Raw genomic sequence first — 7,500 nt, 5'->3', positions numbered from 1 at the left:
CAATAACTAATCAGGAGCGTTGTAAGGGACTGGCCTATAGACATCAGACGCATCGATGATGTGAATTTACTATAGCATTAGTTCTGGTATCTGAAATTGAAACAGAAACCACCTTCAATCGACTCGATGATCAAGATGTTGCAGTATCAATGTCTAATCATTAACGAATAAAGGAAAATTGGCCAATGGGTTTGACAAATAGTTGAGGCAAGATGAAACGAAAGAGACCTGTACAAAAATCAAACCACTGTAAATTCAGCACGTGTATTGATATCTATTGTTAGATATTGAAGAAGTACAAATTTCATTGCAGTTTTTCACAACGTAAGATGTATCAGAAATGGAAAAATATATTTAGGTAAACGAAGATATCTGCAAAGTACGAAAGTAATATTTACTTTATATTTATTTGTTTATTTATTTACTTTTTTTTCATATGGCAGAAAAACGAACACAACTTCAGTGGGAAGAACCGAGAGACATTCTTTTATAAATAAATTATTTTTGTTATCGTTTTCAGTGTCTAAAGTAAGGGCTTCACATTCGCTTGATATTTAGCCTTTATGCATCTACCTATACGGTTTATGTCTTTGCCTTGGTTGTCTTTGACCATTTGCGTTCATTTGTTTTTCACACATACACGCACTCAGACACACCCATGCCCATACAAGCACACACACGTACACACACATATATAAAACAAAAATAGATATATATCATGTAAATGTGTTTGTGCACTTTTCCCGCCATTTTCTAAATCTTTTGTCATGTATTCACGTTGGGAAAAAGGTAGAGGCCAGGTAGAATCAATATTTCCTAACCAATGCGGAAACAAAAGACTTCTGATAAAGGACTACAAAAAATTGAAAAATTATCCCATCAAAGGTAAGGAACGAAATGTCAAAATGGGGAACACAAAGGAACGAGGGAAGAGGAAGATGGAAAAACCTAAAAGGTCAAATGTAAAACGTCCCTTGAGAGGTTTGAAGTAACCTTAACTTTTAAATTACTTTGTGAACATAACCTAAAATTTTTTTTACATAAAATATCAATGAAATAAGAAACCAGAAGTTTAAAGGGCTATTATAAACATTAAGTATGAATATACGAAGAGTGGAATCAACAGATAACATTCTTTGAAAACGATTTCTATCATTCTATTGATAAATGCTAATTTATAGTTAAACTTGCCAAATTATTTACGGATGTGGGTATGCACGCGTCATTATATATATATATATATATATATATATATATATATATATATATATATATATATATATATATATATATATATATATTAATAATATAATAGGTGTCATTTGCATTAATACCCCATCAGGTGAATAATTTCATATTCAACTTCAGCTTTTTTTTTCTTCATGACATCTAAAGCATAAAGTAGACAGCTAAAGAATTTTAATGTTTTGTTCTATCATCTGTTTCCTAGTTAGCGTCCACGCAGTTGTGTAGGCGTGGGCGTCACTGATAACTACGCAGTTACTGAAGCCATGAACAATGTGAAGGTCAGATGATCTGCGATGTTGTCAGCACCGCTTTGTACTCCTACGCGACTTGAAAATAGACCCCAACATTATGTTATTGACGACGGATCACTGCAATATATCAGCGTAAATAACGCGCCTTTATCAGACAGCGCTTTCTGATAACAGGTTCTAGTATATTTAGCTGCGTCCCAGCGTTGACAGCCGCTTATCGAAACTGAAAATGTGCGACTCCCCTTGGCGGGGGTGGGGGGTGGGCACTCGAATTCGAAATCCAGTTTGCACTACGAAGGAAATCAGCGAAATCCGTTTTCATCCTCACATACACCTCATTTTCCAGATTTCATCTTCGCCACTCGTTCGGGTGGGAGCCAATCTTGTTCGAGAATCGGGGAAAATAAGAAGCAGAGAGGAATGATATATCACCTGAGAATATTTCCAAAATGATCTTTTAATTGGAAGAGGAAGGAAATTACAATCTTTCATGTCCCAAAGGGTTAATATTTGTTTTATTCATTATTCGATCTTTTCAGGTTCTTAGAATTAATTTAAAATATACGAAAAGAGAGAAAGTGTTTTGAACCGATTTTATTTTTTTCAGATGGACGAATAAAATATAATTTGCTTGAAGAACTTAAGGACACAGTCGGTGCATTATGGATTTATCGAAATCACTTATGATTAAACAGGAAATGACAATAACTAATCCTTATTACTAGCGTCAATTAATTTTATCATTAAGACACGCTGATGCACATTCTCTAAATGCATACTTGTACTATTTTACAGCTCTGGGATAAAATGAGAATTTTGTTAAATGACGCTTTCATGGTATTCAAGAAATGCATGGAGGTGCGGATAAAATCCAACAGCCACTTACCTACACAAATTGCTAATGTGTTGGCAGTATCGTATCGCTTAGATTTCCACGTTTCCAATTCAGATAACACTCTATGAGGCAGGCAGCTCCATAAACCCTTACCCTTACAAGAAGGCTTATCTTTAATACCGGCCGTATGGAAAGAAACGGCGAGAGGCTGCCATAAAGATGAAATGTATGGCAAGAGACGGTAAACGAAACAGCGGAGGGCTGCCATAAAGATGAAATGCGACTCCTGTCCTGGAAGTATCTTTAGTAAAAGAGCAGAAAAGATCATCGTATGGTGAGTCCAGTTAGGGCTTTCCAGATGTGACGAGCCGCTTGCAAACACTTGCTAATTATTGCAGGGAAATTGCAATAGATCGGTATTTCATTCATACCTTTCAAGATTCCAGAAAACTGGACCAGGATAAAATTCCAAAAACCTTTCCAGATTCCAGAAATCTGGATCAGGGTAGAATTCCAAGACCTTCCAGGATTCCAGAAAACGGGATCAGGACAAAATTCCAATACCTTTCAGGATTACAAAAAAAAAAAAAAAAAAAAAATAAAAAAAAAAAAAAACGGGACCAGAATAAAATTCCAAAACCTTTCCAGATTCCAGAAAACTAGACCACGGCAGAATTCCAAAACCTTTCACGATTCCAGCAAACTGGACCAGGGTAGAATTCCAAAACCTTTCACGATTCCAGAAACCGGGACTAGGGTAGAATTCCAAAACCTTTCAGAAATTGTATATTATATGCCTTTAATCTGATGATTCTCTAACACTACAGTAATCACAAAAAATAGAATTTGGTCGCAAAATATATCTACGCGATTGCTAATTATATGGAAAATTTTCTATTTATTTATTTATTTAGTATGAGCTTTATTTTATTTTTTCATTTCTTTTTTATGAGACATACCTCTGGTCTTACCGTTGTGATAGAAGCTTCATCGATTTTGTGTTGATTTTATTGTTACTGGGAATACTTCCAAAAAGTTAACAAGAATCATTCAATAATCTACAATTTTGACTTTTTCATATATGTTTATATATATATATATATATTATATATATTATATATAGTATATATATATATATATATATATAATATATAGTGAATATACTGAAACGGCTCCTAAATTAGGGACTCCGGACACGAGGTCAAGGTTTTTGTGTCCAGAATGGAGAAACAGCCGTTTGACCAATTTCGTTGGTATGGGCCTACGTGCTGGGGTGGTTGTTTTAATTTATCGTTCTTGGTTTCTTGAAATGGGGTATACATAGTCGTTAATGGAATTGAAAATTTAGGTTAAAGTCAATATTTAAAATTATATAAACGGCAAGTACATTGAAAATATTCATTAACGACGATTAGCAATTAACTCAGACAGAAGTGTTCAGTCGTTTTAACGATCGTTACGTGATTAATCGAAAGTTTGTTCTTTTAACATGTATTCCTATATCCCTTCCATACCTTTTAAAAACACTGAATCCTGTACGAGGAGAAGGTATATAACTTTAACCTTCCATGGTAAAATTTCGCCTAAAGTACGATATACCAGCATACGTGAACCGATACTCTAAACATTTTTTGCAGTTAGATTTTATTATGGCGTTTGCAATTAAACACGGTTTCTCTGCTTAAATATATGTACAAAAAAGGACTCTATTTCGAAAACCCCGAAAAATAATTTTTAATTTGCGCGCAGAGGCACACGTTGGGCATAATACCTGATAACTTACTACCAGCCGCTGTAATCAATACCAAATGCATTTTCGCGAAGGGTTAATCACTTAGTGTATTCGTTACTTATAAACGATGCATTAATTTCTCGTTTAGTAGAAAATATTCAATTTCATATGTTCTTTAAAGAAATACCCCGTAGGAGGGTAGTTCTCTCAGTGGATCTCATGTGGTGCACTGTAGGCATTACTTAAGGTTCTTTGCAGCGTGCCTTCTTTAGGCCCCTAGCTGCAAACACTTTCGCTCCTTTTACTGTACCTCCTTTCATATTCTCTTTCTTCAATTTTACTTCCACCCTCTCCTAACACTTGATTCATAGCGCGACTGCTTTGAGGCTTTCCTCCTGTTACACCTTTCAAACTGTTTCACTGGGAATTTCCATTTCATCTCTGAATCACCTCATAGGTCACAGTGCTTGGCCTTTGGCCTAAATTTTATATTCAACTCAACTTTAAAGAAATAGAAATGGCATTTATATAAGCGTAGATATTGATGACAAGATATTGATAAGTAGAGAATTCCATCGACGACCTTCCAAGCCGACTTCGCAGTGTATTCTCTACCAGACAGTGGGAGCTTTTACGTCAATGTCCTTTCTAAAGGGCGTTTCTGTAGCAGATCCTTGAATAGTTAAAGGAACCTTGTTACAGGGGAACTACACGTGCCTGGCTCTCTGTACGGTTTTCTATGGAGTCTGGTTGCATAACCCTCTGGAATGATGTTTGTAGAATATTAGGTTACGCAGTGGTTACTGCGCACGTTGATGTATTTAAGCTTACCTGAAGATGCTCTCTCTCTCTCTTTCTCTCTCTCTCTCCTCTCTCTCTCTCTCTCTCTCTGTGTGTATTTAAAACATCAGTTTCCACTTTTATTATTTTGCAAATCATGCGTTATCATAAATGATAGACCTGTTTAAAGTGCGCTGATGCGTATATAAAATTCCCATAAACTGACAATAGTCTCAAAAACAGCACATAGTACTCCTGAAACATGGCGATTATCTTCCATAGGTAGATAGAAGTGAGGCTTTTAAAAGAGAGAGAGAGAGAGTTGCACACTTAAAAGAAGGCATGTGTTGAGAGAGAGAGAGAGAGAGAGAGAGAGAGAGAGAGAGAGAGTCTGGATGTCAGATTTCTTTAGATGAAGGAAATATTTTGAGATATATCAGATTTTTCTTTAGGTAATGTAGATGACGTTTGAAATAGAGTGCACTGAAATATTAGATAGACAGGGGGATGAATAACTCGGTTTCTCAGGTCACCAGATGAACGGTAGGCGACTTGATACGACAGAGTTATAAATAAAGATGAAATGAAATGCGAACAAATATCCACTGAGCTGAGCATAACTAGATCCGCTCCTTCTATGCGATGTCCCTGCAGCCATTATGTGTTGTTCGTTACAACGCAAAATAACCTAAACATTTTTGGATTTTGGAGAGAAAACAAAGCACTTGTGTGCAAACTATAAATCCTGGGGAACTTTCATTGTTCGTTTTGGCGAATTTGAATGGTTATTGTTTGTGCAAACAGGATCATAAAGGAACCTTTTCGAAGGAAGAGAAGATAATGTTAGTTGAGTTATTCCAATTAAAACGGAAGTAGTACTTCAGCCAAAACATAGGGAGTAGACAGCAAGGTTTTCACAGTAGAATAGTGTCTAAACTATAAGGAAATAAAAGTCGTATGATTCATATGTTATGCTAAAAACACTATCAGGCGATTAGCTGCCAATTGTTACCAGAAACAAGTTATAGTGAAACCCCTTATAGATATCATAGATTTGATTAGAAAAATATTCCATTTTTGTTTAGTCTCAACCATAATTTTTATCACATAGAATTCCTGTATTTGTAATATTTATTCACAGATTGAAACTTTTTCTCCCATTTTAGATTATATAAACAATTGATTTTGTTTCTGGTTATCATGGATCCTTGCATGTTTCCAGTTACTGTTTTTCTGAACTTTTACACGTATTGCCGTAACATTTTTCAGCAGAAACCCGAGTATATTTCCGGCAAATGGGGAACTTACTGACTTTGTGATGTGGAAGGAAGAATAATTATAATAGCTCGACCTTTTCATCCAAACCTTTACGTACTGAAGAGGGTGGAAATCCGAGTTCAAGTTAATAAATACATATGGTGCACAACCTAAGGCTAATTCCTGACATAAATATGACATCATAGGGCAATCTACCCTTATACTTTCTTCTAGAAACTATGGTCCTATTTCCTTAACCTTACGTTATTGATCAGTTTCCTGAAAAAAAAAACAAGAAGCATTTTCTTTTGAATAAGTTCTATGTCGAATTTATCAGAATCATCGTAATTTTTGTTAAAACAAGATTTATAGAATTTATTTATTTTCGGATTACCTTCTGGCAGTACATGAGGTGGTTGGGCTTAGTTAAGGTGAACTAACAAGGCCTACGATTCATGGAGCTGTAACATACACAATCAATAATTAAACTACATATCAAACCTATGCTAAAATTGCAATACTGAGAACAAAAAAAAAACAGGAAATGAAATTCATTCTTAAACATATAGCAGACGATGATTTATGCTTTCTACTGAATACAGTATTTATGATACTACAATGGGTTGGCTATTCTAAAAAATATATATATATATATATGATTTATGTTTTCTACTGAATACAGTATCGATGATACTATGTAGAAAGGGTTAGCTATTCTGAATAAAAATATGTATATAATCTCTATATTTGTTCCCATTTTCTACAGTGGCAAAAACAAAATTGTTTTTAACAAAAGCTTTTTTCTTTTGTTTTTTCTTCATTCATCGTTTCTGTTTATACAGAGAGAGAATTAACCGTTTTGTTTTCTTGTGGGGGGCTAGTACTAAACACGGAGAAATACATTAGACGCCCCAATTCCTAGAGGCTGTCGTATTCGCTGGACCGTTGCGCAGTCCGTGCGGAATTATTGCATAGAATTACCAAAACTGCAAATGTTATGCGGTCTGCAAGGACTGTAAAAAAAATTTACACCATGTCACGTAACTGGTTGTAATGAGTGCTTTGCTTACTGATGCTAAGTGAACAGAGATGATGTCTTTAAAGTACTCACACGCTATTCAGTTTTATTAGGTATAAACACTCGTATTAATAGATCACCAATAATTAAAGACATAGGACTCGGCATTTCGTGGGTTAATAAAACAAAATGACAAAAACAAGTCTAGAGGTTCATACTATCTCGGCTCCAAGTACTACATGACAACCAACGACAAGAATTTCGCTAAATTGTAAAAGACTTGAAACAATAAGGGTAACTAGCCGCTAGCAGAACACCGTATTCAAACAACTCAGAAGCTAGGTATCTCCAATAGAGATCTTATTAAATCATTAGTAGC

This window comes from Macrobrachium nipponense, chromosome 10 (assembly GCF_015104395.2).
Source record: "Macrobrachium nipponense isolate FS-2020 chromosome 10, ASM1510439v2, whole genome shotgun sequence".
NCBI lineage: Eukaryota > Metazoa > Arthropoda > Malacostraca > Decapoda > Palaemonidae > Macrobrachium > Macrobrachium nipponense.
The sequence above is the reverse complement of the archived record's forward strand: the minus strand, read 5'-3'. Positions refer to the sequence as shown.